We start from the raw sequence: 23,316 nt of genomic DNA on the forward strand, positions 1-23,316 counted from the left end.
ACGTCAATCAGCAGTCAGTCTTCGCACTGCCAGTCAACTGAGCTGAGATGTTAAAAATTCCTGTTTCCTGCCCAAAAGAGCTTATAAAATACTGAAGAGGGTGCTAATGTGTTTGAAAGCTGATAGTTTGCGCTTTTTTTAAAAGTTATACTTTTTGTCTTGGTGATGTGTCATTTGATTAATGCTGGCTTATTCTTTAATAGTTTGTATTCTTGTAGCTGGATTCTTGTATTGTCATCCATTGGTCGCAGCAATGCAGGCCAGCTGAAACAATTCTCTGCAACATAACTGTTTGTCAGGTTATGTTGCTCTTTAATTGAAGTGATATTTTAAGTATTTTTTATAATTGGCTTCAAAGTGCTAAAATAAAATCTTACAGCAGTACATAACACCAATTTTTTGGCCTAACCAAATAGAAACCTCTAGGAGAATGGAGTGAGATCCCACTGCACCTGCCTTGTGATCGTAATCTGTGGAGGTGAAGTGAATCTAACATGGCAGGAATGGAGTCACTCATCGCAGATAGCAAGAAATCCAGCTTCCCTTGTGTTTTCTTGTCTTTACCTTTATTTGCTATGCGTATCTGCATTTCTGCTTCAGCTTTTTTGATCTTTAAGAACTTGTTCTGTTTGGTCTGTTTTAAGTCAGGTACAACTATCATTTTAGGACTTAAAATCTTTGACTAAGCAGAACAAAATGGAATTTTTGGTTAAATTTTAGTGGATTGAGCACTGATATTTTATCAGGGCAGAGATAAGATTATTAGGAGTGAGTAGTGTTTTTCAGGAGCTATTTGTGATGTTGACTTCAATCTTTGCAGTGAGGCATCATTCTCAAATTGTTCAGGTTATCTCAGATCTATTTTGGAATGCTCACTACTTCTAGACAAATAATTGAGGTGACAATTCCTAATGTTTTCAGTTAGATATTCCTGTGAAATATTAACCCAGCAACCAGCTTCAATGCTTTTGTTGCTGCCTGGAACACAGTGCAAATTCCTACTAGTAACCAGCCTTGCTAATCTAGGCTGAACAATGGGAGGACATGGAACCTGTGCTCATTGCTCCTAGCTGCTCTTTATTCCTGTCTTTATTGAATTCACATCCCTGTTTTTTTAAGGCCCTACTCAAAACTGTAGTGAGGCTGTTCCTGTTAAGTTCATGAGGATTCAAGCCAGAGCATTAATGAGCTGAAGTGAAAAACATTCTCTTTTCCTAAGAGCCATCTCCCTGAAATCAGTGCTGCTCATAGTGGAGTGAGTGAGGTACTAACCAATGTGGATGAAGATCTGTCAGTCTTGCACTTTCCAGTTGCCTCTCCATGCATTTCTGCTGGCTTTCACTGTGGTGGAACATTGGTAGGAAGACAGTGATGCTTCTGGATGGCATGGAAATCTCAGTAGAGACCCCAGTTTTGATCTACATCAGTAGCACTGGACACTGCAGATTAGTGTGAACATAGCATATAAGTCTTTCTGATGAATCTTTTTGCAGAAGTCTTTCCCGTTAGCTGTGGCTAAAGAGCCATGAAGCACTCTAAACAAAGAAAATGGAATTCAGCAGAGCACGTAATGGGCAAATTTACACAAATTATGGCTTTGTATCTAGCACCTTGATTCTGCTGGGTGTATGTGCCTTTAGATGCTGTCGTAATGGACGTAGCAAAGCTTTTCTATGGCGATATAGAATAAAAAAGATTTGCAGTGCTGATTGAAGAAAAACAACAGGAATTTCAGCTGTGAAAGTGCTAGTGTTGAAAGCAGCCCAAGTCTATCAGTGTCTCTTGGTATATAATATTGTAGTATTCCTTTGTTATGTTAGTACTGCAGAGCCTGTTCTGATGTGTCACTAAGATGGGAATGAAACCACAGTATGCAACTGAAGTATCAGCGGTCTGTCCATTTACTTTGTATCCTGTTTTCCTGCTTTCTTTCCATGAAACAATGGTTGTTTATATCTCTGCATGTTAACATTTGCCAAATGAAATATTTTAAATATTATGCTAAATATTTTGCTTTCATTTAGAATTTAGAATTCATTTAGAACTAAGTTTCATTCAAGGTATTCTTGTCATGGCCTACAGTTGGTGTCCATACTGGAGTTAATGCTCTGATTTTAAGAACCTTTGATTTTTTTATTTTTTATTTTTTAATTTTCTTTTTACTGGCAAGGCACAAGTTATAATACATGAGGCTTTGCTGTAATTCCAGGAATAGCTTTGTGGTGCAGACAAGAATCTGTACTCTAGAGATGGCTTCATTGAGGGCTTCATTAAGCCTAGAAACATATCTAAGGTAACCTTTTATGTATATGAACTGGGATGTGGATGGTATGTTTAATTAATCCCTCCAAGCATTGCTGCATGGCCAAGATGCTGTAATATCTGCACCATTTTTTTTACCTTTCCTAAATCTGCAGCTGATGCGTAGACTGAAGTTCTGTATTTATTTCTATAAACAATTATTTCTATAAAAATACTAAATATTCCAGAAAGGGAAAGATTCTCTAGCCGTTGTGGCACAGTTTGTGCAGAATTTTTTGCCAATGTTAAATAACAAACGGGAGGAAGAAGTTACATAAGAGCCTCATTAAAACGCTGACATCTCTTGACTGTCTGTCCCATGTTTAATACATCTAGAACTTGTGGATGCTCTGGATCTATTAGGATAAAATCTCTTTGAGGTGAAGATAAACATGGAATGCTGGTTAGTCAGAAATATTAACTTTAGTCTACGATGATCACTAGCTCCTGTGTAATTATTTACAAGGAATGGTGGTTTTAAAACAGTTTCTAATTTTCTTTAATTGACTAGGAAATAATTTGTGTATGTTACTTTTCCATCTGCTTATAGATCTACATCTGTAAAAACATTCAGGGCTTCGCTGACCAAAACTGCTAGCCTGAAATAAAGTGTGAATTGATGTAGATCTCATTTCTGTAAGTACAGTTTAGGAAATTGTATTAGCATGTTGCAGAACCATTGAGTCTAATTCCATTCATTTAGGAATGTAATGTCAAGACTCCTCTTGACTTGAATTCATGATCCTAAAAAGCTTCAAATTTTCTGTAGCTCTCAGTGGTATTCGTTACCTCTAAAGTTTTGCCTTGAATAATTTTCTTTGTTAAAATGTGTATTTACTTACTAGAAGAAGGAATGGCTTACTTCACAGAGCAAATGAAAGACTTTCGTGGCATTATATCTGCATGTGTCTTTTCAGTATTAAGAATTTTCATGTCATAAGAAGCACATTTCTTCCTGTACAAATGTGAAATTGTGTTGTAAATGAAATCTCTTAATTACTGCTCAGCTTTGCTAAGCTATTTGCTTGAGTCAGCAACTGCTGAAAAGTACCATAATTATGAAGCAGAAATTTAGGACTGAAGATTTTAAACATTTCGTTCTTCCCCATCATTAAGAGAATAGTGGCGTAGCGTTCAGGAGGAAGAATGTTCTAGTTTCAATAAACAGTGTTCAAATTCTTGTATTACAGGATTATGGTTTTTTGATGTTCCTGTTTCTCTTCCACCTTCTCACTTGCAGTCTAACTGTTGGGTTTGCATCCAGTTTTTAGACTCGACTGTTTACTTTAGAGCTGTATTTTTTTTTTAATAGTCTGGTTCTGAAACGCGCTTCAGGTTTGGTGGTTTATGCGTCTCTGGGAAAGGGTTGCCTTGAGATTGAAAGTTGATGGTGTGTCGTTTGTTCTTTTTCCTTATATATGAAAGCATTCTGAAAATTGTTCTTAGGGATTGAGAAGCTTGACTGTAGTGAGTTCTGTAGTTTCTATGGGGTGGAGGTGGCATGACAGCCTGCATGAGATTTATGGACTGCTTTGTAACATCATCCAGTTGTCTGCTTAGGTCTGTACAGAGTATCAATTTCTTCTCATTCTGTCTGAAGCCCAGGTTAAAATCCAAATTTGCACTTTGTGGGAAGTGAGCAATTTTACTTAGCTCTAGCCTTCATTTTGAGGTAGACTGTAGGATGCTTACACACTGTAGTCTGTAGTGAATGCTGTGAATATTCCCACTGAAACAGGTGATATCATCTGAGAGTAATGACTCCCTTGTGGCATCCCCAAATGCACAGTGACCACTGATAGTAGTACTTGCTCAGTTTTTTTATGCTTTACCTACGTTTGGATTTTGTGTGCACTGTAGAACAGGTATAATTTAATGAAGTATTTATACTGTGGTTAGCACAGAAAAACCATAGGTCTTTGGTAATGCCTGGCAACCACAGTCCATAATACCCAGTATGGTGCTCAGTAAATCCAGCATTATGCAATTAGACAAAACTGGCAGGTCTAATTAAAATCACTCCTCTTATCCTGATGTTACTGAATGTACCTTTAAACTGTAGCCCAGATTCTCTCTCTTAACAAGTGAGAGGATTTTCCTGTTTGCCGCTCATAGCTGTGGAGGATTCTAGTCTTTAGAAAACACAGGTAAGAATAACTATGTTATTAAAACAAAGTGGAAGAAGAGAAGATGCAAAAACCATTCAGCAATCCTCTGTGATAATGGCCTTAAGCCACGTGTCCTTGTGATTTATGCACTTGTTTTTATTTGTTCTCTTTGACAGAAAGCTGTGTCACTGAAGAGATTTGATAATAGCCTGTTTGATAAGATTGTAGTCACTTGTATCCATGGAAAAAATAATTGGAGGCTACTTATGGATTTAGTCATTCTTGCTATATGCGTTTCACCTCTCATGTCACCTTCAGTAGTTTAAATGGAGCTAGACAAGGACTTACGCTCACGTTGTTCTATCCTGTTATACTACATAGAATTGTCTTCCTTTTTGTTTTAGTATGTTGGAAGACTGGTGTGTATGTACTGTACTTTTAGTTTGTATGCATGTAGTCTGTGTATAAAAACAAACATCGAGACAAGCAATCTAAAGAAGAGGAAGAAAATAAAAAAAAAAAATTAAAAAAAAAAAACAAAAAAAAAAACCTAGTGTATTTCTTTAAGCTCTATTGCAGCTTCAGTTTCTCACTACTAAGTGTTACTGAAAATCTCTAGGGGGTGAAATTGTGTTTCAGGTCATAGACATCTGAATTTATTCCAAGAGCCATGTGCTTGAGTAGCTGAAGAAAGTGGAAGTGGAAGAAAGATAATACTCTGGACCAGGGGTCTAAGAGATAGAGGCCTTGTTGATCTGTTTTGCTGGTTTTGAGGTGGGGGAAAAAATCTGAGGTTTTTTTTTTTCTGAAAGGAAATACTTGCTGCTTCTTTGACTGTACATCTTCTCCGCATTAAAATGTTACCTTTCTTTATTATCCATAACCTTGTAATAAAGAAGTTGTTCTAGTGCAAGTCTTTTATGTTAGCTAAACTCAGTTGGCTTCCCTGCTGTGACTTCAATAATGCATCATTTCCTAAGTTCAGAGGATTTAATGCATTTCAGGTGAATGTGTGAGTTGCTATTAGATGGTTAGAAGGAAAACAGCTATAATAGATTGGATGCAAAAGCTGCTTCCCCAGCCTGTTTCCAGTCCCGCCCACTAACATGCAGAAGCATCTGCCTCTCATCTCCTCTTTGCCTGGCATGCTGTGTGAGTGCAATTTGACAAATATTTAATGAGCAGGGATCTTGGAAAACCTATGAGAGAAAATAACAGCAGTGAGAAATGAAAGTAATTTTGTCTTACTCGATAGATAGCTACTTATGCAATAGAGGGTGATGCTGTGGCAAATGAAAATACTTCTGTAGTAAATGTTATCACAGCAAAAGAGCCTGTCGTTTCTAGCTCTGCTGAAATACAGCATCTCTAAATGTATAACGATTACTTATAACTTCAAAAAAGTGCAGGTGGTTTTTGCTTATATTCTTCACAGAAGTTAGGTGCTTTTCTTTTTGTAAAATTTCATGAATATATCTTCTGTCTTTTGAGTTATTTGAACACTGTAAGTGAGGGAGTATGCTTTTTCATTGAAAACACTTACTAAGATTTTGAACTTTGTGTATTTGCAAAGAGGAATAAGGACTTAAATCTTCCCCATGTCATGAGCATACAGAAATTACATTTATTGCTTCACTTGTTGGAATGTATGGAAGGATATAAAAGGTTTGAGACCCCTATATTCTCCTGAATGTGGATTTTCTGCAATGATTTTACTTCTTACGTAGTCTGGTGTAAGCGGATTTTTTTTTAGGTAGTATTTAAGACTGGAAGGAATCGTGTAGCACGCTCTGAAAACACCCTCAAATCTTTAATAAGTAATGCTACTGTTTATAGCACATGTGAAGCCTTAAGTAATTGTGCTAACATCAGGCGTTTGAAGAATTGCAGTCATTTGAATTGGATTTAATAGTTGTTTGTGTCTGGTAAAGAACTGGCAGAAAAGGAGAGCCAAGCAGTTCTCAGGAATTCTGGAAGAAAATCAAAGACGCAAATAATCTTGCTCTTGGATTTCTGCATGTGTGTATGTACAATGTATTCCTGACCTAGTAGAGTAAAACAGTGTAAATTCGCCTGCATCCTCTTGGCTTGCCTTTATCTGTCCAGATTTTCATAATTTCAGCATCTCTTAAGCAAAGAAGTTTGTGAAGCTGAAGTGGAATGAAGATGCCGGGTAGAAGTATTTGTATGGAGAATGAGTAAATTCTGTAAGTTGCATGCTGGTGTAAGCATGGAAAATAGTAAAACAAGAAAAGAGAATAGAAGCCTTGTAAAAACCAGTTTTTTTCTTAATGTCCTTCTGAATTCATGTATTGCATACAGGTGTTTATTTTAAATACTATAATGTAGCTTAATGTTGGGAGGAGATGTTATATAAATTCAGTCATACGTTCAAAAAAAAACAAACCTACAGAAGAAGTTGATAGCAATAAAGATCATCTATTGGTAGGTACCCAGTAAGCATGTGAATGTTCTCCATGCATCAGAACCACCCACTCTATTTCAGTAGCAACAGGTGGGAGAGAGCCTCGCAGCTCTGGTGGAGCCAAGACAGGTCTAAGGAGATGACTAAGCTACTCAAAGGCATCAGCATTTCATGAAACTGACTAGGAGGTGTCTTCCCATGTGGAAGCACTGCAGTTACAAAACTATTCAAAACTCTATGGCTTAGTAGAAAGACTGTGTTTAGCTTCACTGACAGGCTGGCAAAGTTCTTTCCCTGCAGATAAATCTTTCGTAAGAAGAAAACTCTCATCATCATACTGAAGCCTAAGGAGAACATTTTGTGGACTTGTCTAAACCATTCTAGTAGCTGTTTGGTTTAATTGATATCATGTTTCTTTTTAATGTAAAAGACAGTTGTCAAAAGATTTGACCCATTAGTGAAATTAAACTTTGATTGTTTGAGGGAAAAATGTTGGTAGGCTTCCTCTTCGACATGTGATCTCTATTTTCTGTAATATATCTTTACTGTTGTTATCCACATTCATCTGGTTCTGTTTTTCATCTCTTTACAGTTGTCACATTGAAATTGACTGTGGTATATGATATATTTCCTTTAGTGTTATTCATTCCTCGAAAGGCTAGCCTGATAGTAAACTGTTCCTTTGAAATATTAGGAGATGAATCTGGAAAGTAAGACATCCCGGATAGATATCCTGTTGAGATGCAGTGGGGAATGTGCTTGGTATTTTTTATTTTCTCTTCCAAGGCAGGAGGAGGATGCAGAAAGGTTGATCTTAATTTCTTAGTCTTTTCATTTTTATTTTTTTCTACAGTGAGATGTTCCCTAATGCTAGGGGAATTATTCTAATCATTGAGCCTGATGGAATTCCAGCAGTTACTCCTGGCTCCAGGATTCAAATTTTGTAAATAAACTGTGCCTTACACAGATATTTGAATCTTCAAGATTTGAATTTACAAGGAAGGTACTGCATTTCCTTGTTTGACCCAGCAGTTGTTTTATCTGATGTTGGCAGTGGTGTTTTTGAATTCCTTCCTTAAGTATTTCTGTAGGAAGCCAATCGATCAGTATGAACTACAAGCCCAGGCCATTCAGACAATACAGTGCACCAGTGACCATTAGACCTTGAGAAATGTTTTACAGAACATAAAAGTTACAGGAGCTCAAAAGGCTGGGTAACAATACCTATATTGAGGTTAGTAATAGCAAGTCTTGAATGGAACAAACAATAGCAATTTAGGAGACTTACGAATATGGCAGTGAATTTTTACAATACCTTTATGAATGCAGTAGATCAGGTAGGTGGAAGAACAGATTTCTCAGAAGTCAAAAGAGCAATATCCGTCAGGTGCTTGAAGAATGGAATCCAGTGAGAAGTTCCAGATGAACTTCTTTAGCAAGATTAAAAATTACATACTACTTGGAATTCTTGTTTGAGCATTTATAAAATTCTTTGCTTTTTGAACAGCTAGACAGTGCTACTAGTGAAAGAACATTCTTCTCCTACAAGATGACTTATAATTGAAGGAAGAGCACAGATGATATTTAAGTGAGTTCCTAAAACATCTGCGATTTAAACTAACCTGTTGTATATTTGGAAATATACAGATTCTTTTTCCCTGTAAGACTAACACATTTTTTTTTCTCTAACCACAGCAGTAATCTGGTATTTTTCTGAACAAAGTAAAAAAATCTATAACTGCACTTTGACAGTCTGCTCCCTAGAGTCTACTGTTACCTTCCTGCACTGGCAGCATAAAACTAGAATACAGATGCTTTTTTGGTAGTAATGGATATCCTTTACAATTTCAAATGTAGTTTTCAGAGTGATTTATAATTGGTCACTGCATCGCTATGGTTGCCTGGATGATTTTTATAGGAGTGTGAAGGAAATTTGGGGAGAGGAGGAAGAAGGAACACTATAAGACTGGCCTGATCCCAAAGCATCTCAGCCTTAAGTGTTCTGTTTTTGGGGTAGGCATCTGACTAGAGCCACCCCCAGCTGACATCTGTGGAGTGTGTGATCAGCTTTCTGCTCTCTGTGAAACTCGCACTGAAGAACGGATCTCAGTCAGCATCAATCTCAAAGATGAGTAGTCATCTGTTATCCTCAAGGGATCTCTTTAGTAGGTAAAACAGTACTGAAGCACACTTTTATGGAGTTGTCTTTAGATCTACTGATGCTTTTAACTACTTTCTATCACTGTTAACAAGGATTTAAAAAAAAAAGTTTTCTTGACCTTCTCATGGTATTCTGTTATGCAAGATTTTTCTTGGCCTATTTTACCAACGTGTGATTTTCTGTTGTATTTGAAATGCTTCTGTAAGCAAGCTACATGAGTATTTTCTTAGGATTGGAAGTACCCTTCCCCCTTCAATGGAGATATTTATTTTTCATTTTATACTCATCTCATTTTGATTTAATAGTTGAACTGCTCATATTATAAAAATCTGTTTAATTTTCTGCGTATGAATGGACAAGATTGTGCTGCTTTAAAGGGCTACCAAAGGAATGAGTTTGCTTCCTTTAGAAAAGGTATGACTCTAGACCAAGCCAGAAGTGCACTCTGACTTGCCTTTTATCTTCATTTGTGCTAGAGCCATTCCAGATATCACCTGTAGCATGAGAGATGGCCTATTAATTTGTAGCACAAGGATTTCTTTGCACCTTTTCTATTAAATTTGCAAACATGAGTAGGAGAAAAGATTAGTTGCTTCATCTTAAAAGAAGTTTAGATCCTGTAATCAGATGTAAATCGATGCTTTTTTCTTTCTTTTAATTCTCTTTTAACTTGATGTAGGCTTAAAAAATATTTACCAAATCCAGACTTGTGAATTCTAGAGTAGACTGCTGCATTAGTATGTTTGGCCATGTTTTGCTTTCTCTGCCAAGAATTGTTTTTCTGTCTATTAATTGGAGCTGTCACTGTGCATGTTGAAGTAATAGTGATTTTTACATGCAGAACCAGCATACCAATCAGTAATTAGCCACAAGTTCAAAGTTCTGCTCCCTAGTGTATTGGTAAAGGTTCATGCCTAGAGTAATGCCTTTGTCTTATGAACTCTATTTCCAATTCAAATTGATAGTACAGGGGGTAGATGATTCATTACTATAAATTCATTTGCAAGGGGGATATCAGACCCAAGTCAGTAAGCATAGTATCTTAAAGAGGGTGGTCTGCTGGGGTGACTGCTGGTCTAGACTCGAAATGGGTAGACTTTTCTTGTGTGCCTGACTGGGATCTGAGGGATCTAATCTAAGGGATTCTTGTAAAACGAAAGTAAAAGATATATTTAGTTAAATATGCATTTTTTTTTCAACTTTTGATGGTATCAATTTCATGAAGTTGATACCTTGATACGTGGTGCTGTCAAAATGTAGACTGAATGAATTAAATGATCCTGCCAGAATGACTGAAACGCTGTCCTCTTGGATAAGCTATCAATATTCATTAACTGGAACCACTGGTACTGCTGCAGGGGAAGAGCAACACTTGGCATATGTGTTTACGCCCTGGGGAAATCTGAAGACAAAAAAAAAAAGTGGTTACTGTCGTCTTAGAATTTTAGAAGAAATTATTTTACCATCATGGCCGGCCTTCATTTATGATGAGTTCAGGACTCTGAAACCTCAGATCTATCTGTCAAGACTGGTAAACATCAGTACATGTCTAGAAAATGATAAATAACAGCACCCTTAGACACATTTGACCTCTGCTGATGTAGAAGTGGAAATTTGTAAGAGAAATCATAAATTTTTCATGACTGTGATATGGATGGAAGTGTGTGTAAGCATGAGAAGAAACAGCTGAACAAAGCAAAAACAATTGAAGGCATGGCCTATGTTGATAACAAAGGATACCATTTCCAGGACAGTGTTCCCACAACTAAAACTGAGGAGCAGACAGTGGGTAAGACCTGACCTAAGATTTTTGGTGATTGACTTTAGCAAGTCTCTGAGACAGAAAACTGCCTCATAAAAGCTAATGATTCCTAAGAAGGTATGAGAGTTTGTATTAAAACTCCTTGCTCCTAAGTGAGGAAGAGGTGTGGTAAGAGCTTGACAATTATCATCCCTTGTCTTTTTTGTGCGGGCCAGACAAACATGTATATCTGGGAAGAGGGCAGCCGACTGAAAACTGTGGGGAACTTGATATTGCTAAAATGAGTGCTGCGTTTCATAAGACTGAATTGATACTTCTCAGACAGAAGCAACCTACTTGTGTGGATACTATTGCCTTGAAAGTCACTTTAGAAACTTCTGCTAATTTCATTAGATTTAAAAAAAAAAATAAAAAAATTACTTTCCTTCTGGAGAAACTTAAGCTACTGTTTGTTTCCTCAGTCATGATTGTTGCAATCAATCCAAATGTTTGTGAATTCTTGACCATTCAAGGCATGCAAGCTGGTAAACCTTACAGACAAGGGCTTTCTTTCAATGACTTCCTTTTGTGAATTGTGTGTGCCACTTCTCTCTCGTCTCTGGACTTCTAGTACTGCCAGTCACTGTCATATGTAAACATTCTTAAGGATGATATATCTGTGTAATGAAGTCTGTTAGAGGCTTTCTGGAATTCTTGTGTCAGGGCTCTTGTGTAGTTGAGGAAAGGTATGGATTTTTATTTCTTATTTTTCAGCAATGGGAAAGCTTGGTACATCTTTGTGGTTTTATGTGCATGGCCCGTTTTCAGGCATCTTGGGAAGTATTATGAACGATATGAATCCCAGTGATGGCGAGTAAAGGCAAAATTGGCACAGCCTCCTTTAATGCTTAGTACGTAGCTGATTCCTATATCACCTGAAGGTAAGTTTTATTCCTGGCTATTATCTCCAGTCTTGAAATGTACATTGGCTGAAGAAAGCCACTTCTCTGGTGGACCGTGCCAGCTCAAAGATGATGACCCATTACTGATGGAACTCTTTGCCTCACTGACTGCTAGGACCTTGGGGCAACAGCAGGGGCATGTTTGGAGGACTCAATGATAGACTCCTTTGCACCTGGGCTGGAAACTCACACTCAGCAAGCCTTTTGCCGGCAGGAAGGTTGCTGTGTTCTGCCAAGCTGGAATAGAGATTTTTTGGAAAAACTGCTTCCATTTTGTGACTAAATTACAGTTAATTATGATAATTTTACTTGGAATGATTGATGCAGGGATCAGTGTGATGTGGCCATGCTCTCATCTAGGAGAAAAGGCTGATGTTTCCTTGTATGCTGGAAACAGTATAAAAGGTTTCTGCCTGGTTGTGATTGAGACTGATAGAATTTTTTTTTAGAAACTTTCACCCTTTCATTGTGTGAGACCCACTGTTCTAGCTCATAAGTTTTGAGTTTTTTGCTAAACCTCTTCATGTTTTCCAGTAGTTCCCGCACTTTCTTTTTTGGACTTTGATTTATTTCTTCAGAAACGCAGACATAGATGGTGGAAGAATAAATCTATAACAATTGTTCTGTCCTTCAGGCATACTGAGAGAGGGTACAAGTTGAGCCACAGGGCTAAACGCAGTTCCAGGTTTTCTGTTCCTTCACACATCATGTTACGTGACAATGATGCACCTGTATGTTGCAGGAGAAAAATTGTGCATCATAGTTTAGTGTAGCAACACTGATTCTTTCAAAGTCTGCACAAAGGACTCTGAGAGATAATGGAGTTGCATGTTGCAGACCCTGAGATCCCAGCTCTGTGGCTGACAGTTTTAGCCAGAGTTGGGATCTGCTGATACCAAGTTCTGTTCAAAAGCCGTGTTGATCTCAAGCTACGAGAGAGGAATAATCATTAGTTAAAAGGGGGAAATTGGTGTTGGAATGTCTTGGATATTTTTCTGTTTTGTAATTTTGTTCTAAATATGTACTGAAGTATTCAGAAAATAGTAAAAATGTCAGATAGCTTTGCTCTTGAGGTGCTTGCTGGGTTTAGTGCAATGAAATTCTCATCCTCATTGGAGCATTTTGCTTCGATGAAAAGAAAATTAATGAAACAATAAACATAGGTATTCAGAAATTTAGTAGTAATAAAGGTACTAGTCTAATTGTTAAGTTAATCAAAGATCACACAGAAAATGCGTGAGACCAGTAAATCAAGCTTCCTGCATAGCTGTTAGGTATCCCTGTTCTGCAGGTATTTCCTGTAGGAATTAGCAAGCAAATATTCTACCCTACAAAATGACTTGACCTGACAGTTTGAAGCTTCATTTAGTATCAACTTCTTAGGTGTTTCTCAATTAGATATGTAATTTTCTGTTTTGCAGGCTATTTCATCTTGGGCATCTGGGTGGCTGTGGCTGTAACTTACTTCTTTCTGTTAAACATAATGAGACACCTACAAGATTAGCATGATGGCTGACCTCTTTATTAGGTTTCGTGTCCTCTGATGTGAGGCGGTGAAACAAAATCTTGCCACTCAGTGATTCATGAGGGGAGATGTTACAAAGCTCAGCCACTAGCAATGAAATTATACAAGTGATATCCTTGTCCTACATTTCAAAGTACAAAGCACGGTGTAACAACCTGAACAAAATCAATGTGCAGGGAGGCAGACAGAAGACAAACCCCCTAATCTCTAACTGTTGAAGTTGGCAGAGTTGTAAATGAGTGAAAACAGGACCTTGTATTAAAGGCTGCATGATAATTTTTCAACCTAAAAGTCTCCATCTGTCCTGTATAATTAGATAAGGTGTCTTTTATCTCTTTAGTGGGAGAAGGGAATGCTCTTGTATTTGTTTCTTCCTTGTTTTAAACACTACTTAGTTGGTGTGCTAGCTGGTACTGACCAATCACCCCAGAGCCAAGCATCACAGAATCACAGAATGGCCAGGGTTGGAAGGGACCTCCTGGATCATGAATCTTCAACCCCTCTGCCACAGGCAGGGCCACCAACCTCCCCATTTAATACTTGACCAGGCTGCCCAGACCCACATCCTACCTGGCCTCGAACATCTCTAGGGACGAGGCATCCACAACCTCTCTGGGCAGCCTGTTCCAGCACCTCACCACTCTCACAGTTAACAACTTCCCCCTGACATCCAACCTATATCTTCCCTCCCTCAACTTCAAACCATTTCCCCTCGTCCTGCTGTTATCTACCCTTTCAAAGAGTTGACCGTCCTCATGGTCAACACAGTCTGGTCTGGCACAGTAGGAGAGTTTCTGTGTCTGCTAATTGTACCAAGCTGTCTAGAATAACAGTGTACAGTGCATTTCTAACAGTAGGAAGGAGCTAGATAATCAACTTGGTGATTCTTGCATCAAAAGCTTTTTCTCCTATTGGAGTTGTATAAAAGTTGGTTCAGTTAGCTGAACTGGGAAATTTTTTTTCTATGGTTGTGGTGATAGGGCACATGGGAGGAGGAGAAGGAGTAGTGGATGTAGCAAACCAAGTTAAGGTGGCTGTTTTGGTGGGGGAGTAAAGCTTGCAATCATCTTGGACTACAGGCCTCTGAGAGCTGGGCTGTTTTGTGGTATTAAATACACAAAATAAATTACAAAATATTGAGTTGTACTGGAATGTAGGAATTTGTTTAGAAATAAGTCCAATTGCACACAACGTTGATGCAGTGTGAAAATGAATACTTTTAAGTCCTACCTTGAAAATTCAGTTATCTGCTTTAAAAATTTGATTTTTTTTTTTCCAGAAATTGTAGGATGATACCCACTCCTATATATATATGTATATATACATAAAAATACATCATTGAATACCTAAACATGATCTTTCTTGTGTATTGCAGGGTAAAAACCTTTATTACTTCTACACAATTCTTTTTCAGAAACTTTATGCCATGCTACAGTAACACATCTGTCAGATGCTATACTAAATGTCTCTGGAAATGACTCATGAGGATAAATGTCATTCCAAGTGGGATCTGTGCTTGTGATACACAGAGGTGTTCTGAAAGATTTTACTCAGAATCTAAAACTAAAAATTCAGTGTGCAGGTGGGGAAAAAGTAGGTTCGGTACATGTAGAGCTTCTCAAAGTTTTAGGGTCTGTATAGTAGGGGTTTCTACTGCTCATGTCAGTAGCTAAGTGCATAATACCAAAGAGTGTGCTCTACTGCCAATGCTTATGCTTTTCCCATTCCCAAAAATCATGAGGCACCACGCAGTCTTTTTGCCAAGTGTTGTTAACAGGAATGTTTTGTAGGTCTTCACAGTGTGTCTTGCAATGAGAAAATGCAGAAAAAATGTTGTTTCCTGGGGTAGACAGGAATGCTATAGAAATTTCTAGTAGACTATTAAAGAATTATTGTCATCACTCCTTTCAGTTTGCCCATTTTCTTCTGGGTCATAATTGTGTTTAGTGAATAGTAAACACTTTATGTTGTGAGTTTTTCTTTTACTGCCCCTAACTCTCTCGGTGGACAACTGCCAGCTTCATCTGTCCTTGAAGTAAGAATCTGTAAGCTTTAAAATGAGCCTGTATACAAGTGCTGTAACATAAGTTGTTTTCTTTAAAATAAGAAATACAAAAGCTCGTAGAATTGTGCGGAGGAAAAAAAGTAATAGTAATAAACTTATTTTAAAGGACAACAAAATTGTTATTGCCTGAAACCCAAACATTGCCACAGTGACAACGTGAAACTTAATCTGACTTGACTGAATTTAGTTACCTGTCTTCAGAGAAGAGCAAGGAGGAAGAAATGTACTTTCAAGATGCTTTAAGTGTCTCTTATGAATGAGCATTATATTAATACATTTGTTTGCAATGAACGAATAGGTCAGCATCATCATGTTAGTTTAGACAATGAAGTAATGCTGATTCTGTCATTTCTTTGTTGCTTTCTGAATATAAGAAGAAGAATGTTCTTAATTTAAAAAAGAAGGAGGAAACTGTATACATCGGTTTTATTTCATACTTGACTATTCTAACAATGACCCATATTTTCACTATCTTTCCCCACAGCTTGTTTGCTTGACTTGAGGAGCATGTGTACCTCTGTTCTCTTTTTGTCTCAAAAGTTAGATCCAATGTCCTTACCTCTCCTTAGACAGAATTTCAGACTCTCCTGAGTCTTAGCTCTAGGCTACAGTGCCTCTTGTATAATTCCCTCTTAGCTGCTGGGCTGGGGTAAGTTCTTGCACTTTGATTCTTTTCTCAAGAAGTCTGTGACCAGTCATGTATGTAATGTCATCTTAAAATAAACAGATTTAAGTACAGGGGGAAAAAAGTAGATGGCTGAAGGTATTTTTGAAGTCTGTGGTCTGCAAGCTTTTTCTTCCAAAGTGTCATGTCTGGTTTTGTCTCATATGCTGTACGTATCTTTGTCAACCTAGCTCTTAAGAGCTTCCCTGAAACTGCTTTGCCTTTTCTTCCTCCTGCAAAGTCACTTTGATATTGCTATAGAAATACTGACTGTCTTATACTCACAGGTCTCTAGATGTCCAGCAGCAAATCTTATGAATCTCTTAATGTTTACCATCAAGTCATAGATCATCAATAATTCAAGTTGGAAGGAACCTCATAAAGTCAGCTATTCCTACTTCTTACTCATGATGCAACTTATATTGAGCCAGTCAGCAAGCCATCCTTCTTGCTAATTAACTTAAGGGAAAAATGCACTAGACTTGATGAATGTTTTATAAAGCACAATCTCCATAAACTTTGGAAAGATTTATTAAAAATTTTTCTACTACTCCTTTGTTACGTGCACTACTTTCTCTTTCCTTCTTTTTTTCTCTTTCAAGCAGTCCTTTTCCCATTCTTGAGTGATCTATTTCTGTGATGGATTATTTTGTCTGCAGGACTGGAAAGACATGCTTTTGCCTAATGGTTTTTATTAAGTTGCAGGCAGCTGGAACTATGGCTGTCTTTTCCTACCAGCATTGAAATGCAGGGAAGGTAATGGGAGATCCGCTGTGAAGTGAAAAATGTTAGTTTCTCTCTTCTTGTTTTCTTTGTTGGGCTTTAGGTACCTTTTGAAAATGTATTTGGGAGAATTGCATTTGGTAGTGTATGCTGCGGTGTGTGTAAATGCCTGTAAGATATGCTTGCAGTACTACAGGTTGAAGGAGATGCCCTTCTCTAGTTGCTGAAGTTAAGTGCTGCCTGCCACAGGACATCTGGCAGCCCAGTATGAAGGTAGATTTACTTTAAGTGAAAGTTACCTTCCATTTCTTAACTTCTATGTGAGGAAGCTGGCCTGGCATCTTTTAGCACATCTGTTTCCAAGTAGATAGTGGAAAAAAATCCTTTATGAGCACTAAAACTTGTTTGTGCTTTAGAAGAAATCAAGCAAGATGTTTGATGTTTTTAGTATTTCAATTACTAGACAAAGCGAAGTTGCAAGTACTCATTGTAAAGAAACTGCTTCCACAGAAGCCTAAATAGAACTCTCTTTATCATCTGTGCAATTGAAGTGATGTTTGTCAGTAAATTAGTTTTAACAGATTCAGCATACAGTTAGCTAAGCTGAAGTGAAAATTACCTATATACATTGCATTCTGTGAAGACTTATAATAAAGCAAACAGTGACCAATAAGAGCTAATTATTGGAGTTGGAAAAGACTTCAAACTGGTCCAACTGTCAGCCCATCCCCACCATGCCCTCAGTGCCACATCCAGATGGTTCTTGAACACCCCCAGGGTTGATAACTTCACCACTTTCCTGCGCAACATATTTGACAGGGTGCCCATGGAGCAGTTCCTTTCATGAGTCAGCCAAGTTGAGTTCCCCTAGGAAGAGGAAACACCATCAAGTACCATGATAATTCAGGTACCTACTCTAAATCAGAGGTAGGTAGAGAGGGGAGCTAAAGCTTTGTGAGAGTGGTAGACCTATATCTAATTTGGAAAGGTGCAGATAGGCTGATTAATTGGGCAAAAATTGCCCTCACACCTCTTTGTTTTCTCAGTCTGCCTTTTTAGCTTCACTGAGTTGACAGTCTTACAGCAGGGTTTAGAGCATCTTTGCAACCTTCCGATGTATGTAGACATATATGTAAATGAAACTTTAAGATTTGCAGAAGGCAATAAATCTTGTGTCCATTTGCCTTGCAAAATTTCTTACCCACAGTTGGTGAGTGGGAGAGTGTATTTGTTACTGGCAGAGCCTGTCAGATCTATAATACACAATTGTTTTAAAGAAAGTGATGTTATAATCTAACTTTCTAGAATGTTTCCCAGTAATAAGTTTTAAAACAAATGCACTTACTTTAGATTGAAGATTTTGCCAAGCTCAGTTTTCAAGGCTGGGAGTTGGCAGAGTTATAGCTGTTATTAGATATACTGAAGGTATAATGCACAGTTCTTTCAGTTACTGAAACTTATTTCTTCTGATCCATTTATGTGGAAAATTTTGATCTGCCCTTTTGTCTTACCTTTCTTAACTGTATGTTGTCTTTGATATTAATAATAAAAAAAATCCAGAAAGTTGTATTTTTATTTTATATATATATTTATTATTTTTATATTCAATTTGGGGAATATGTGGTGCTCCTTGTTTTCAGAATGAGCTGTTATTCTTCCCTCCTACCTCACACCTCCAGTATGTATGACTTCTGAGTAAGCTTCCATTTCTGCATTCTCTTCTTTGAAGTTGGCAACCTTGCTCGTGCTTCATCCTATGCATATGTACGTAGTTATAGTGAGTGTGTGCTGAAAAAGCTCTTTACCATAACTTCATCCAAGGGAAATTATTACAGGTGGCACATACCTCCAAGGAATCCAGTGGACAGCCTATTTTGTTTTGCTAACAGTTTGTTACAAACAAATACTACTGTTAATTCAAAATCAATGAGTCTAGGTTGCCATACAGCCTTCCCCCAGCCCATGCTAAAGGATACCTTTGATATGGAAGGAGTTGTAGTGGCTGCAGAGGGAGAGAAACTTGTTCACATCATGGTTTTGAGGGTCTATACTCAGTGTAGCAGAGAAGAGAGAACAGAGAATGTTAATTGTATTTCCTCTTTCACAGGTGATTTCTTTGAATTACAGCTGTTGTGCATAAGGACTGAGTGATAGCCCCTTAATAAATTGAGCTCTTATAGCAAGATTTTGGTAGGAGAATGTTACTAGGACTGTTAAGGTTTTGAGGAGGTTTTGATTTTTGTTTTATGTAGTGCTTAAAAGTTACTGGTTATGTCTTAAAAGAAGTGCCACATGCGGGTTTGAATGGGAGGCATTCTTTCAGAAAAACTATATATTCATGCTTTAGATCAAATTCAGGTATGTCTCTTTGTGCAAACAAAATTTTTCTGTTGGTTCTAGAATCCTGTAGTTCTCAGCTACATGGGAAAGTAAAACATCTGTTTAAACTCAGAAGATGCCTTTGCTTCTCTCACTGATTGCTTAAGCCATTACCTGACAGCATTGGACATCGAACACCTGAATCCCACCTCTCTTCAAGAGAGATGTTATAGCAGTAATGACAAGTAAATCACCCAGTGCAGATGGTAATCCAAATGTGACTCTTAGTGCCTGAACTAATGCTCTCCTAACTAGATTAGCACTCAGGCTAATGCTGTTTGAGGTTCTTTCTTGACAGTCTTCACTGAAATTATGTAGAGATAGAAGCTCCAGACAGGAGACTAATTCTCAGCAACTTTTAGTAGGAATTAAATTCCCAGTTTATGTTTATGCCTTTGAAAATTTCCCGTTCGATCTTAAAAGAAAAGTGCAGTGTTTATGGATGAGATTTTTTTTTTAAGTACTGGATCTAATTAAGAAACAAGACAAATCACTGAAATAGAAGTTCTTGTAAAATAATGAAAAGGATAATTAGCAATCAAATAAACGACTGTCATTCTGATAGTCAGAAGTAAAACATAGTTGGAAGAATTTTCCTGTCCTTTGTATTCAATTGAAAGGAAAAAGTAGTTGATGGGAGTCAAATGTGATTTTACTTGTTTCTTTGCCCTCCCCTCCAATAATAGGTGTCATGTATAAGTATTGAAGCCATAGTTATATTTGCGAGTAATACAGGAATCTTTTGTCATCTGTACTCTGTATGATGAGGTTTGAAACCGTTCCGGATTGAAGATGTTTAAAACTGAAGGTGCCACTGTGGTGCTTCTGGCAAATATATGCATATACTTACAAGCATACATACGTATTTAGATGAGAAAAATTAAGAATGTGTGTATTTTCTAGTCTTTCACATCCAAACCAACTTGTGAGACTGTAATTTTGCCTCTTAGGTCTGTATATGGAAATTGCTGGGCAGAGCCTCAGAATCTGAAACACATCCTTGATTTTATGTAAGTAATTGCATGAGTAAAGTTATGCAAAGCCATGGCAGATATAAGCTACAGTTAGGAGGTGTGATCGCAGCTTCTGCAAATAACTAAAAGCAGATTTAACCTAGCTAGTGTAGGAACGAACAGTATACTCTGTAGGTTTCAGCATTGATGACATTGACTGGTCCTGGATTTTGAGTACTTGGCCACCAAGATGTGAGTGTCCGTGTACCTAGACTGCAGACACATTACTTGCTTTACTGCAAGCGTGTTGCATCTGTTTCCAGTGTAATGAAGGATTGCAACCCGTGTGTAGTTTTTTCTTTATTGTAGAGTGGTGGTGTTCTCGTTCCAGAGGTTGCAAACTGTGCTGCTGTTCTTCAGCTAAGCACAGTGGCTGGATGTGAAATTTAGTCCTGTTCCGTGAGTTCCAGTTTCATGTCCTAGATCAGTGCTTATCAGCATCAAATTTCTCTTCACAATTAGATAATCACCTAAAATGCTTCACAGAGTGGACTGCTGTTTGTTTTCATGTCCAAGCAATGATCGAGAATTATAGAATCATAGAATGGCCTGGGTTGAATGTCTGATTACTTCCTGGGGTTGATTCCAGGGTCTGTAAATTGGAAATCTTAGCACCTGAATTTATCAAAAAAGTATTTTCTTGAATTGAGACTTCTGTTACTGTTTTGTACGTGAAGTCAAGGACTGCATATGTGCAGACAGTGGAGAACTGAGCTGTATTATTAAATGTGTCAGGTTTAAAGGAGTTCGTTTAACCAAATTCAATCTTTAATGTGAATGCTTTTTCTTCTCCATGGAATTAAATAAAACCAAAAGAGTTTTCTTGTTTCTGGGCAAGGTTGTTCATATAACTTTTAAATGTAGTGTAGCTAATCTACTTGAATTCCACATGCGTAGTTAACTTGGATTAATCTATCTGAATGTCTCCAACTGGACAAATTAGCCTTACTGACTCAGGTCTATTTACTGCTAGCACTGATTCTCAAGGGGCTGAGTGACACGCACTGAGGGAAGGTAGTGTTTCTTCTGTACTCTGTACCAGCTCCTGTCTGTGGAAGTTAACCACTTGAAAATGAGTTACCCTTTACCTTCTTGCAGCTGTCAATTCTGTTTTTACAGTGGTGCTCAGCTGAAAATACCAAATTTACTCCCATACTCCCTGACCTCTCTTCATATCCTTACTTGGGATAAGAATGAGTGGTGAGAGGCTGGATAAAAGATGAAAAGTAAAAACAAACAAACAAAACAAAACAAACAACAAAACAAAACAAAAAACCCCAAAAAACCCCAAAAAACAACAACTCCAAAATAAGTGTACCTTAACTATCTTCCTAATATACTTAGTACACATGCAGGCACAAACTTTGAAAATGAGTGTGAGAATGAGGGAGTCTTTGAAGAACAAAAGGAAACAAGGTCATGGTTAATACACTTTACAGAAGTTTGATTTGCATCCCACATTACCTCATTTCTTTGGGTCCAGTTTTTAGAGAGAGGAGAAGAAAAATCGCAGCTAACTCAGCATTTGCATCTCATAAGTTTTTGCCAGATGAACCCTTGCAAGGCCGTGCTTTTGTAGGGGGGCACAAGTTAGAGGCTTTATTTAAAATTTCTGTTTATTTTAATCTTTTCGAGAGGTGAAGACACATCGGTTCATCGATGCTTCTCTGTGGTTTTGTGTCTTAAACTGGAAGTTGGTTTTACACTAAAATAAATACATTCTTTCTCTTCATGCTACTGAGATCTAAATAGAAATGTAGAATCAGACTTGCATAAAGTTATAAACCCATTTATGCTAATTTTTCTGAAATACAATTGACGAGATGTTGAAAGCCTACAGTGATGAGTGTTGGTTGTGTGGAACTGACAAGGAGCCACAAATAGTGGCAGTAAAGTGTAATTGGCACTGTCCTTTCTGTGCTTCATTTGCAGTGCTTTTTTTTCATAGCATAAAATAACTTTTTTCCCTATTTTTTTCACTTCAGATTGTGTTTTCCCTCACATAACTGTTTCTGTTCTTCGAAGGTTTTATTAGGGCTAGAACTTAATGTATTGAGACACAATGTGTTTGTTTGTTTCTTTTAGTTGGTGATTATCATGTTCAGATATCTCAGCAAAGATCTGCGAGTAGTTTTTCAGCTGCAGCTGTGGAGGAAGGAAGAAAAAGTATTGAGAATTATTTAATCTTAAAAGCAAATTTCTAGAGTTGGAATTTATTTTCTCCACTACAGCTTTTTTTAACAACTATTTTGGCAACTTAAAAGGAGAAGCTGCTTTAACCTGCACCCATAGTTCTAGTTATTAAAAGGAAGACTTCAGCAGGATTGCCATAAACAAGCAATGGTTTGTAATCTTGGAGCATATACCCACTACTGCAAATTAAATGTGTTAAAGCCTTGTATTCAAAGCACTGGGCATGTTTTAGTTTTGCTCTTCATTAGATGAATGATGGAAATGTATTTTCTTGAACTACTGAATTAATTACATGCTGACTGTACACTGATTTGCTGTGGCAGATGTTGTTCTTTGAGCTGTTTCTTGGTGTGAGCTGCAGACTAGGTTAGTGAAGGGTGCTACTGCAAGATAAGATGAGTGCATTGATAAGGTCTACCCTCCGTGCAGTGCTGGTGGAATTTACCATCTCTATATTTGCATTCTTCAAAGACTACATTCCTCGTTCCTGTTTCTTCTTGCTTGCATGTGTAGCAGTATTGGAATTAGCCTTGCTAAGTCAGAAAAGAGGCATGGATTTCATTCAGACATGTGTAGATGTTCTTATCTAGCTTTAGTGAAATATTTGAAATGTCCTCTAGAAGTCTAGAATTAGTGTCGAAAGAATGATAGAAGAGAGAATTTGTGTCTTTTAAAATAGTTTCATAGTTGAATCAAAAATAGCACTGAGATCCCCTGTTTTTATACTGAGAAGTCATCTTAGGTAAACTGTAATAAGGAGTTTCTCTGAACCTTTCTGTTGAGGTAGAGACTCCTGTGTAAAACAAAATCCCATTTCAAGCAGTGCCATGCTGTGTGCCAATTACCTTATTTTTAGACTCAGCTTTTCTGAAAATAGAAGGGGAAGGAGGGGGAGCATAGAAAAAAACAGTGATAGGACAAAGGTTGCTTCTCAGCTTCTCTTAGTATGTTCAGTCTGTGGACAGATGGTCACTTTGCTCTGAGATGCAAATGAAACATTAATCAAAACCTGCTGTGATTGTGTTCTGACTTGCTCCTCAATTCAACTTCCAAATA

At 37.6% G+C, this 23,316-nt stretch overlaps 1 protein-coding gene across 2 annotated transcripts in view; it reads left to right on the top strand.

Annotated features, from left to right (window-relative positions):
* LARGE1 (LARGE xylosyl- and glucuronyltransferase 1) overlaps window positions 1-23,316 on the top strand; it is a 276,217-nt gene that overhangs the window by 8,801 nt on the left and 244,100 nt on the right. Inside the window, exon 3 of one of the 2 annotated variants that reach the window (XM_090143138.1) lies at window positions 20,005-20,064. The exons of the other annotated variant lie outside the window; for it this stretch is intronic. The gene's annotated coding sequence lies outside the window, so the exon portion shown is untranslated. The remainder of the gene's footprint in view (window positions 1-20,004; window positions 20,065-23,316) is intronic. 2 annotated transcript variants of the gene reach the window in all.

The sequence above is a fragment of the Phasianus colchicus genome, chromosome 1, assembly GCF_987193195.1.
Source record: "Phasianus colchicus chromosome 1, bPhaCol1.hap1.1, whole genome shotgun sequence".
In the NCBI taxonomy this organism is placed as follows: Eukaryota; Metazoa; Chordata; class Aves; order Galliformes; family Phasianidae; genus Phasianus; species Phasianus colchicus.